The sequence below is a fragment of the Canis lupus genome, chromosome 2, assembly GCF_011100685.1.
Source record: "Canis lupus familiaris isolate Mischka breed German Shepherd chromosome 2, alternate assembly UU_Cfam_GSD_1.0, whole genome shotgun sequence".
NCBI classification, from domain to species: domain Eukaryota; kingdom Metazoa; phylum Chordata; class Mammalia; order Carnivora; family Canidae; genus Canis; species Canis lupus.
Genome location: NC_049223.1, coordinates 45,987,379 through 45,999,445, shown reverse-complemented (window position 1 = coordinate 45,999,445; position 12,067 = coordinate 45,987,379). Strand labels below are relative to the sequence as shown.

Here is a 12,067-nt window from a genome sequence, read left to right as displayed (position 1 = left end):
CTCTCTTGCTTTTTAACTTTCAAACTGTTTCCAAAATTGTCTTAAACATTATATATGCAATGAGATATTTTCATGGAGCTATTTCTCAGGATTTTTCCATTCAGTGCCTATCAGGTCAGGCTCATTTGCATCTCCACGGTGATTAAAAACTTATATTTTACATGAGTATCAAAATACACCTTACAAATTTGTGACCAGCTGCAGTGCTCCCTTTGAGTTCCCTTGTTGTGGGGACTATTGCTGTGTTGTTTTGAGCTATCAAATTCCCTGTGATATACCCTCTGCTTCAAGATTATTCTGCATTTCCCTTGTTATCTTTTGCATTTGTATCACTTATAATCGTTTGCTCCAAACATTACTGTTTGGGACCATTTCTCAGCATTTCCAACTGAAATTATCATTTAAAATAAATATATATTTTAAACAAATAGAGAGTGGCACTTAGTTCTCTAAAGTCAGAATCTTAGACTTGTTCCTGTTTTCAGACTAACTTCAAGGGAATATTTAACTAAACATAGTTTCAAATTTGTAAATAGAACCTTTGTCCAAATACACTTGTTGTAGGAAGTTTAATCAGTTTATGGGAGCCAATGGTGGCGTGTGTGTTTGTGTGTGCTTAATCTAAAATGATATTAAGCAAACACACTAGTTTGTTTAAAAAAGACAATAATTTTTTTTTTCCAAAAAATGACCTACTTTTTTAGAGAAGCATTAGTCCTAGGGTCAGGAGTTATTTATGTCATCTGTGATCATGGCAGTACATACATTCACCTTGATTTGGTTGTAGTGATAGTGACACTTGGTTCTGCAACAACTGTAAGGTACCACACTTTCCAATCATTCAGTGCATGGTTTTTGTTTTTTTTAATTTTTTTTAAAGATTCTATTTATTCATGGGAAAGAGAGAGAGGCAGAGAGAAAAGCAGGCTCCATGCAGGGAGCCCGACGTGGGACTGGATCCCTGGTCTCCAGGATCAGGGCCTGGGCTGAAGGTGGCGCTAAACCACTGAACCACCCGGGGTGCCCTGTTTTTTTGTTTTGTTTTGTTTTGTTTTGTTTTGTTTTGTTTTGTTTTGTTTGGCAGGTTAAAAAAATTTTCTGACCTGGAATAGTAGGATTTTTCTTATGTCTAAGGGCGCTTTAGCCAAGTGTACTAACACAATGATGGCCCAAGATGGTCAAACATACCTTGTTCTTCCTGAGGCTGTAGATATGCTTTTGGTCACTGAGCAGCCTTACAGTGCATCCCAGTGTGAGAAACATAGATGTAGGAAAAATAGAGCCAAATCTCAGAGAATACCTTGAATTATGAGTGGAAGGATGGAAAGGCCCAGAGAACCCGAGAAAAAATGTCTAGAAAGTAAGAGGAAAATCAGGAGCATCTAGAGTAATGCAGGTGAAGTAGGAAAAAATGTTTAAAATAAGAGCAGTGGTCAGTGGAGAAAAGAAAAAAAATAAGAACAAATAGAGGCCTCTGGAACTCAAATTCCTTTTTTTTTTTTTTTTTTGAACAAATTCTAAGGTATTATTGGTGTGGGGCCTGCAGCTGAATTTACCAGGAGTTAATGCGTGAGGAAGTAAGTTTCGCTGTATTAACCACTCTTTCAAAAGAAGATTGGCATTGAAGTAATGAAGACAAAAAGCACAGTTGCTTACAGACATGTAAGAATTAAGAAAATGGCTGAGGTAGAGAAAAAATTTAAGGAAAGTTGAAGGAAGTAATGGCTAATGATATTTGAATACTTATTATGTATCAGACAGTGTGCTAAATGCTTTAACTACTTTAATCTTCATAACACACCTGTGGGAGAAGTACTTCTATTATTATTTATATTTGGAGTGAGGAGACTAAGGCACTGGAAGTTACATAACTTGCCCAAGGTCATACAAATAGGCAATGGTGTCAAGATTAAAAAAAAAAAAAAAAAAACAGGTTTAGCTCCAGGGACTTGCTCTTAACCACTCCACTATGCAGCCTCTCTGTGCTAGAGAGAAAGGGACATTCAATGAAGTGTAAATGTCTCTGAGCTGGTCACAGGTCAGGTGCACGGAGAAATCAGCATCAGAGGAAAGGGAATGAGCTGAAGATACATGAGGAATTACTTTTTTTTGAAAGAGAAAAAGGGAGGATATGTTGTTAGTGGTTTCCACTTGGGACAGAAAGAAATACCTTACTAGCTAGAGGACCAGGGAAACAAAAGAGCCTAAGGAAAATGGAACAAATTGGAATAATCACTATGTGGCATATGATAGAGTCACTTGAGGAGATCAGTAATTACCAAATAGCAATGGGGGGCCAGCACAGGCAAAGGAACACACTGGTGGTGGATGCTGTTATCTTTGCAGCCATATGTGGTGCTGTGGTATCACAAGGCATGATGACTTCTGAGAGAGCTGGAATGCTCTCAGGAGCATCTCTGCTTTAACAGAAGAGAATCCATAAGTAAATATGGCAGAAAGTTCTAGCTATAGTGGATTGGCACACTTTTTTAGTAGATTACCATTAAAAGAAGAACTTTGAAGACCTATCTAAAAGATTGTAAAATTCTTGAGTCTAGGCACTCTCCATATCTTCAATTAATTTCCCATTTTTCCTACTGCAATATTTTTCATGTTATAGGAATTCAATAAACCTGGTGACTTTATTGTTTTTTAGAGGATTAGAGGGAACCTAGGGGGAGTGGAGATAGCAGAAGTGTCTGTCTGAAGAAATGTTTTACTCCATCTTCTAAGTTAAGTTGGTCTTGGAAAAGGAGCTCTTTTTAAGGAAAATGAAACTGCCAAAACCAGTCCTATAATGACTTTTTCAAGCTATTGTATCCAGGCTTTAGATATCTAAACTGGAATCTTTGACAAAACCACAGCTGGAAGATAGCAGCCATTAATACAGCTCCAGAGATAAAGGGGGAGAGATGTTTGGTCCTATTAATTACACAAAAGTATTCAATATTCACCATTAGTATGTGCTTCTCAATGATGAACTTGAAATGGTCCACCACCAGAATACATTAAAGACAAGAATCAGCTACTTTTTGGGGTGGGGGATGTGAGAGTGTTGGCGGTGGAAGGACTGTCTAGACTTACAGAATTGTTAATAACAAGTATGCCTGGTGTATTTAGTACTCATTTTTTTTTTTTTTATTTAGTACTCTTGTATCTATCACAGAGCTCCAAAAAACTGACTTGGAATGTGACTTGAGCCTTTCATTTGGTGTGCTAATGAGAGTATAAAACTTGTACTCTTCACAGAAATAAACATACTATCAAATGTGTTATTTTTCTGCATTGACAGATGGATCACATGCTCAAAATTACAATGAATTTTTATTCTGAGCAGTTTTGCACAGCACCCTGCATCCACTCTTGTTGTTTGCCACATGTTACGGCCCTGCTTGTGCCCCGAGCCTGGGTCTCAAGGTAGCTACAGCATGACATTTTCTCAGAGATAGGCAGGATTTAATTATCCTCATTATTCTTAGATTCTCAAAGGTTTTTGTGGCTGTGCCCATTCACTAATACTGTTCTCTTGGGCTACAAAGCTGTGTCCAATTATTCTTGCTGCATGTCATTGAGTGACTTGGTGACACCTGTGGCAGCCCTTCTTGCATTCCAATGAATCCATTTCTGAATTCATAGTGATTCAGAGACTCTAGGGGCCAATGGGTTATTATAGAAGAGGAATGAGATTCTTTTTCCCCTTAGAGTATCTTTGTCTGGGTTTAGCCCTCTCTACTATTTTTTAAAATAGGACTTTAAATGAAGGGCGACACTATAAGATCACCAAGTAGCTGGTCTACCTATTAAACAACACCCCAAGGATCATGATATAGAATGAAACATCATCCCAAATAATTGGTCTGAATAAAATTGTGGCTTCACTGTTGGAGGATGGCAGATAACAAGTTACAAGTTACCCTTGGACTGCCCTCAGAGCTGAAACTCTGAGAAAGACTAAGTTCATGCCCAGGATAGAAGAGTGAGTGGCTGGAAAAAGAGGAGGTGTTTTATTTGCCTAATGTTATGTGATGAACCCCAAACCTAGTGACTTAAAACAATAATTTATTTTTCTCCCCACAATTTGTTAGGTCAGAAATTTGGGCAGGGATTGGTTGGGTGATTCTTCTACTTCATGTGGTATCAACATCATATTATATCCAGTGTGTGGCTGGGCTGAGCTAGAAAGTCCAAGTAGCCTTCACCCACATGCATGCTGCTTCATGGCTTCTCTGTATGGTCTCTCTTTCTCTCTACATAATAGTGTTCTCCAGAGATACAGAATTAACAGGATGTGTACATATACATACATACACTCCACACATATACAACACACAGATTGATTCTAAGGAACTGGCTCAAATGATTATAGAGGATGGCAAGTCTAAAACCTGTAGAGTAGGCTTGCAGTCTGGAACCCCAGGGAGGACTTGGTATTGCCTCTCAAGTCTGAAAGTAGACTGCTGTAAGAATTCTTTCCTCCTTCAGAGACCTCAATCTTTTTTTTTTTTTTTTTTTTTTTAAGGCCTTCAGCAGATTGGATGAGTCTCATCCAGTTATGGAGGATTAGTAATCAGCCTTACTTAAGATCTACTGAGGAAATATTAGTTTCATCTGAAAAATACCTCCAAAGCAATATCTAGATGTGTTTGACCAAATATCTAGGTACTGAGACCTAGTAAATGTACCACATAAATTTCACCATCCAACTTTCAATGTAGTTTCTCATCATTCAGTAGTGTAGCCCAAGCTTCTTTATACCATGCCAACTGGCTTCCCAGAGACAGGAAGTCTCAAGGCATCATTGTGCTGCATTCTTTTGGTCAAAGCAAGTCACAAATCTAGCTCATAGTCCAGCGGAAGAAAAATAGGATATTTTATGGTGTGAGGAGCAGCATATGTGCCCAGGGGGGAGAGGAATGTTTGTCTGCTAGCATCACAGTGTCCCTTCAGCTAAGCAATTCATGTCCTTCACTGAAAGTTTCATTGCATTAGAGCTTTAGTTCTCAGATTGTAGATCCAGGATCATATCACATAAATCAGATATGTCTGAAGTAAATAATGTAAATCAGATATCTGAACCTATATATGAGGCTCTTCAGATATAGCTTCTCTTGATCCAGAGACTTGATCTATCAAGAGATTAATATAATAATCTCTGTATTCCTCTCCCCTTGCAACACACAATGATGAGACAGACAGGTATTATGTTTCTCTGACCATAGATGTGGACACTGAAAAGAAGGGAAAATGGGGAGCAAATAGCACTCATTGTTTCAAAGCAATTCTGAAATCCAACTATAAATGTGTTACCAATTCCCTTGAATCTAAGGACAAGAAATGTTTCTTGCATAAGATCCAGTTCTTTGTATGTGGTTTTTCTAGTTCATTGCTCTCGGTGGATCTTGGCTCTATCCTCTAAGTTATCTTTCTTTTTTCACAAGAAATGATCCACATTTGCAGCTAAGAAGCTTTCTCAGGCTTTTTTATACCAGTAAAAGTTTAGAGGCCTCTTTTAATTTTGTTCAGCCTCTCTCCCTTTTAGTCCAAGATGGTACATTTCCTTTAAAAACTTTGTGGTTTTCCCATGTAGTCAATTATATTCCAGTCCATTAAGTAAAAGATACTTGCACAAATATCTTTAATATAATTTTCTGCTTCAGGCTGAGAGCTGAGAGGCTAGGGAGCAACATCCTTAAGGAATTTAGAAATTCTAAATTTTAGAATTTAGATTAAGGTATATCTTTCTGCCATATCCTTGATTTGATAATTATCCTGAGGTCACATTTTAAGAGCAGCTCTCTGGATTTGATCAGAGACTATTTCATATTCTGAGAACCTTTTGCCATCTGAAGGGCTGAAAATGAGTAATAATTTTATTTTCTAACCCAACAGTATCTGGTTTGGATTTTGTGACTTAAAACAACTTATTATTTCTCATGGGTAGGACTTGCCTGAGAAAGTCTTCTGTCAATGTAGTGTTAAATCACTATTTGGCTGCCTTTCATCCACAGCTGGTCTGGGCTGGAAGGTCCAAGAGAGCTTCACTCACATACCTGGCACCTCTAAACTCATGTCCATGGCTTCTACATGTTATGGGCTTGGGCTTCCTTGCCACATGACAGACTCAAACTGGTCAGGGTTTTTGTATGTACTTGGCTTCAAGAGCAGGTGTTTTAATGAACAAGGTCTGACCAGTGTCCGGGAGCTTATCAAGCCTTTGCTTGTATCATGTTTGCCAATGTCTTTTTAGCTAAAGCAACTTATATAGCTAAGTAAGAATCAGCACGGGAAAGACGACATAAGGACAGGTATGATAGGTGGTAATATGTATTGAGGGGCACCCATGTAACAGTCTCTCACAAAGAATGATTTTCTTGCCAGACAAATAGATCTGTCACCTCCTTCTATGTTTTTTTAGTGGTGTAACTTAGAGCAAATTGCTGTATGTTTGGGCTTCTCATGTGCTGCTTATAAAATGAAAAACATAATATAGTCATGACTAGACTTTTGTGAGACTTGTGCATAGTCATAGACAGGAATAAACACAGTATACACAGCCGTACTCAATAAATTGTTACTACATTTTAGGAATGACAGGTGGACCTAAGAGAAGATAAGTTTTTGGCCAAAGACTGTTGACATGGGAGTTTGAGACCAAGGATCAAAGTGGCATGGGAATGTACAGTGAAAATGAAGATTGGAGGCAATGATAAGCAGGGTTCAATGTGCAAAAAGGCAGGGTCAGGAAATTCTTACAAATCAAAATATATATAGAAGCTTAGAGAGTTGGGTAGAAACTGGGAACATAGGCTAGGAATCAAGGAAATTGAGACTCAGAATATGGACAATATTTTTAGACACATAGGTATGGGTCAGAGAGGCAAGAGAGAAATTTGGCAGTTTGCAAATTTCTTGAGGTCAAAGACTCCAAACATTATTGCAACCAAAAGCAGAAATTGGTCTCAGTGTGTGGGCAGACTCACATGTGCAAAAAGACATCGGGGATAGGGCAGGGTTAGGTAACTCCTGACATTGGAATTCTTTTAAATTTTCATGAGATTCTAATTCCTTCAATTATTTCAATGATCTAGTGTTTATCTGCTTGGGAAGATGATGTTTTCTAAGGAGAAGCCTCCCACGCAGACACTATCAGACTGTAAAGCTGTCTATGGCATTTGTAGTACCCATATGTCTCAAAAAAATGACAATGTCTCTACCATTTTTTGTTCCAACTGCAGAATAGTCCATTCTTTGGTTATAGCAATCTTGTTCCTTGAACATGTCTCACCCAGAGGGAGATTGGAATTACCAATGCTACTGTCTGAGGTTTAGTTGCAGAAGTCAAGATTTTTCTGATTCATTGTGAATATCCTATCTTTCCTCATGCTGATTATTATTTCAGTCTGAAAGCTCATGTATCTTATAAAGTCATTTGGTACTTTCATTTTTCATTGAAATATTCTGAATAGAATGAAATAGAATAATTTAAAATCATGTTTAGGCAAAGTGCAGTTTCTTGATTAAAAAGGAAAAACTTAGAGTGGCATTTTAAAGAAATACTTTTTTTAAGATAGCAACATACATTCATGAAGTTCAAGTCATAAGAAAAATAGTTTCTTCCTATTAGATCTGTCACAAAAATTCAGTCAGCTTCCTTTAAAGATTTTGATCATGAATGCATCTTAGGCATTTGATAGACACTATTTTAAAACATTATTTATTTTATATAATATCTATTTTTATAGTTTTTCTGAGAATTCTTAGCAGTGAATGAGCACACAGTATATCTATCCCATAGTCAAATATGTGTTAGTCCTACCTTTATATACCATTGTCACAGTGGTGACTTCATTAGTGGCTATAAGAACCATCAGTAGGCTCCAGATCTATAGCATTTAAATATACAGGTTGAATTTTTTAATGTCTAGTAAAGCATTCATTTTCTAATATTCATTTTCTTTTTTGGACTGTGGCATAAAATTTTTAAAATGTATAAAGGAAATATTATTGTGAAAGCTTTTGGAAAGTTAGGTCCCTTTTCCTGGTCTTGATGAATGACACTCTATTTGTAAACAGGGCTCTCTCTTTGCTTCCAGCATGATTTGTTCATATACAGAAACAGTCTAGGATAAGTATCAGCAAGCTACAGCCCAGCAGCCAAATCTCATGCCTTGTCCTTTCCTCTTATGGCATATCGGTACTGAAACGAGGAGTCTATGTGTAGGTCATTGACCCACAGGTCAGTAGACCATATGCTGTCTAGAGTCTCACCTCCAATAGGACTGGTAAATTGGAGGAACTTCCGCTTTCTTTGGTTTGGCATTCTCTAAAAATGGCACTTTTTTTGTGAAATGATTGCTGGAACTTTTGTGCTTGCAGACCTGTTGCTCCCAGTGAAGCTAAGATGGGTGGACAGAAATCAGAATTATAATCTTGTCCTCATTATCACTGTGCTTGCATCAGTACATGCTTGAAACTCAGTGCAGGTTGAGATAAATTTCTCCTATGAAATGATACAATTCAGCTGGAAGCATCTGCCTTTTTAATGGTTAGCTTCATGTCATAGAGCATCATACTTTGTGTTGTTGTTAATATAAAAGAGATGGTATTAAGTTTTAATTTGAATTTTTTTAATTTTTATTTATTTATGATAGTCACACACAGAGAGAGAGAGAGGGAGAGAGGCAGAGACATAGGCAGAGGGAGAAGCAGGCTCCATGCACCGGGAGCCCGACGTGGGATTTGATCCTGGGTCTCCAGGATCACGCCCTGGGCCAAAGGCAGGCGCTAAACCGCTGCGCCACCCAGGGATCCCTAATTTGAATTTATATTAGATAAGATCAGTAACTGGATTGATGTTTTATGAGTGTTTGCTATGAAGATTTGGGAAATCATACTATCTTGAATTTACAGAAAGTAAAAATAACTTAGAACTAAAAATCTTGGGTGTAATTGTAAATGGGACTGACTCCTTAATTTCTCTTTCTTCAGTCTCATTGTTAGTGTATAGAAATGCCACTGATTTCTGGGCATAAGATACCTAGGAATAAGCCTAACCAAAGAGGTAAAGGATCTATACCCCAAAAACTACAGAACATTTCTGAAAGAAGCTGAGGAAGACACAAAGAGATGGAAAAATATTCCTTGCTTATGGATTGGAGGAATTAATACTGGAAAATGTCTATGCTAGCCAGGGCAATTTACACCTTCAATGCAATCCCTATCAAAATACCATGGACTTTCTTCAGAGAGTTGGAACAAATAATCTTAAGATTTGTGTGGAAATAGAAAAGACCCCGAATAGCCAGGGGAATATTGAAAAAGAAAACCAGAACCGGGGGCATCAAAATGCCAGATTTCAGGTTGTACTACAAAGCTGTGATTATCAAGACAGTGTGGTACTGGCACAAAAACAGACACATAGATCAATGGAACAGAGAACCCAGAAATGGGCCCTCAACTCTATGGTCAACTAATATTCAACAAAGCAGGAAAGACTATCCACTGGAAAAAGGACAGTCTCTTCAATAAATGGTGCTGGGAAAATTGGACAGCCACATGCAGAAGAATGAAACTGGACCATTCTCTTACACCATACACTAAGATAAACTCAAAATGGATGAAAGATCTAAACGTGAGACAACAATCCATCAAAATCCTGGAGAAGAACACAGACAACACCCTTTCTGAACTTGGCCACAGCAACTTCTTGCAAGATACATCTATGAAGGCAAGGGAAACAAAAGCAAAAATGAACTACTGGGACTTAATCAAGATAAAAAGCCTCTGCACAGCAAAAAACAGTCAACAAAACTAAAAGACATCCTGTAATATAGGAGAAGATATTTGCAAATGACCTATCAGATAAAGGGCTAGTATCCAAGATCTATAAAGAACTTATTAAACTCAACAGCAAAGAAACAATCCAATCATGAAATGGGCAAAAGACATGAACAGAAATTTCACCAAAGAAGACATACACGTGGCCAACAAGCACATGAGAAAATGTTCTGCATCACTGGCCATCAGGGAAATACAAATCAAAACCACAATGAGATGCCACCTCACACCAGTGAGAATAGTAAAAATTAAGAAGACATGAAATAACAAATGTTGGAGAGGATGTGGAGAAAGGAGAACCCTCTTGCACTGTTGGTGGGAATGTGAACTGGTGCAGCCACTCTGGAAAACGGTGTGGAGATTCCTCAAAGAGTTAAAAATAGAGCTGCCCTACAACCCAGCAATTGCACTACTGAAGATTTACCCCAAAGATACAGATGCAGGGAAAGACTGAGACACCTGCACCCCACTGTTCATAGCAGCAATGTCCACAATAGCCAAACTGTGGAAGGAGCCTCGGTGTCCATCGAAAGATGAATGGATAAAGAAGCTGTGGTCTATATATACACTGGAATATTACTCAGCCATTAGAAATGACGAATACCCACCATTTGCTTTGATGTGGATGGAACTGGAGGGTACTATGCTGAGTGAAGTATGTCAATCAGAGAAGGACAATCATACGGTCTCATTCACTTGGGGAATATAAAAAATAGTGAAAGAGAATAAAAGAGAAAGGAGAGAAAATGAGTGGGGAATGAACAAGGGGTAGTGGAAGGGGAGGTGGGTGGGGGGACGGGGTGACTGGGTGACGGGCACTAAGGAGGGCACTTGACAGGATGAGCACTGGGTGTTATACTATATGATGCCAAATCGAACTCCAATAAAAAATATACAAAAAATAAATAAAATAAAGTAAAATTACCCCAAATCTCATAGTTCAGACTTTCTATCTCCCTTCCATCTTTTATTTTTTTCTTGAACACCTGACCCTATCCAACATTCTCTATATTTCACTTATTTATATTTATTTTTATTCCTCCCACATTAGTGAAGTTCTAAACAGGAATTTTTTTCTGTCAGTACTGTATTTCTAGTGCCTAAGATAGGCACTAAATAATGAATAAATAATGAATTAATGAATTAATGAATCAGTTGATTAATCTAGATACAATTATAAAATGGACCTTGAAAAAAACTTTTTGTGAGTCATAAAAGTGGTGATCCTCTGGAATTTGTGTTAGGTCACTAATAGTAGAGTATGTCAGATTAAACTTAATTTCCTTTTCCTGAAAGACCAATATATCAGAGGAGTGTTATATCTACTGTCTACTTGGATTTCAGCAAGCACTTGATAAAATCTTCCCTACAAGTTTGGGATTAAGATGGACAAGGCAGTTGATGGTACCAATGCACAAAGTCATAACTGAGTGGCTGTATTCATAAATCAGTGTCTGTTTACAAAGAGGTCTCTGGTAATTGAGTGGAGGATTTGGTCTTTAGGTCTGTCCTGCTCTCATTTAAAAAATTATTTTATTTTACTTTATTTTTATTTTATTTTATTTTATTTTTAAAGTAGTCTACACGTGGGCCCAATTTGGGCTTGAACTCATAACCCTGAGATTAGGAGAAACATGCTTCACTGACTGAGCCAGTCAGGTGCTTCTCTCCTGTTCACCATTTTTATCATTAATTTCAGGTAGTGGCATTAATCGCAAAAAAGAGCTAATCCACAGATGAGGCAAAACTAGAAGGAATAGCTAATAAGGGTCATTTACAAAATCAGCATACAAAAAATATTTTATAGACTGGAGAGGGAAAGTAAATATAATAAAAAAAATTTAAACAATGAAAATATAAAACTCTAAAACACCAAGGAGAGAAGTAACTAATTAATGTTGTTTGAGAAGAAATAAAGACAGAGGTGAGAACTAGTTTAATAGCACCAAGAGATTAAGTATGAATCAGTCATATGATAGAAGTCCCCTATCTCCCCAAATATTTATTCATCCTTGGGTTTTATGAATAGAACTAGATCTAAAACAGGAAAGGTAATTATTTATCTCTTTGTGTTGGTTTTCCCAGAGCAGACCTGTGATGCCAGTTCTGGGCAATGCACTTTAAGGAGAACACAGAAAAGCCAGAGTATATTAAAAACTTGCCATCATTATGGAAAGAAAAGCCAAAATTATATGTGTATTGAATCTGAAGCTGGGTCTCAAACTTGTGG

At 37.5% G+C, this 12,067-nt stretch overlaps 1 protein-coding gene and 1 long non-coding RNA gene across 11 annotated transcripts in view; one reads left to right on the top strand and one right to left on the bottom strand.

Annotated features, from left to right (window-relative positions):
- The window catches only part of PDE4D (phosphodiesterase 4D), a 1,400,346-nt gene that overhangs the window by 432,208 nt on the left and 956,071 nt on the right, over positions 1-12,067 (top strand). The gene's annotated exons all lie outside the window — the stretch shown is intronic.
- LOC111094478 overlaps positions 1-12,067 on the bottom strand; it is a 113,305-nt gene that overhangs the window by 83,817 nt on the left and 17,421 nt on the right. The window lies entirely within an intron of this gene.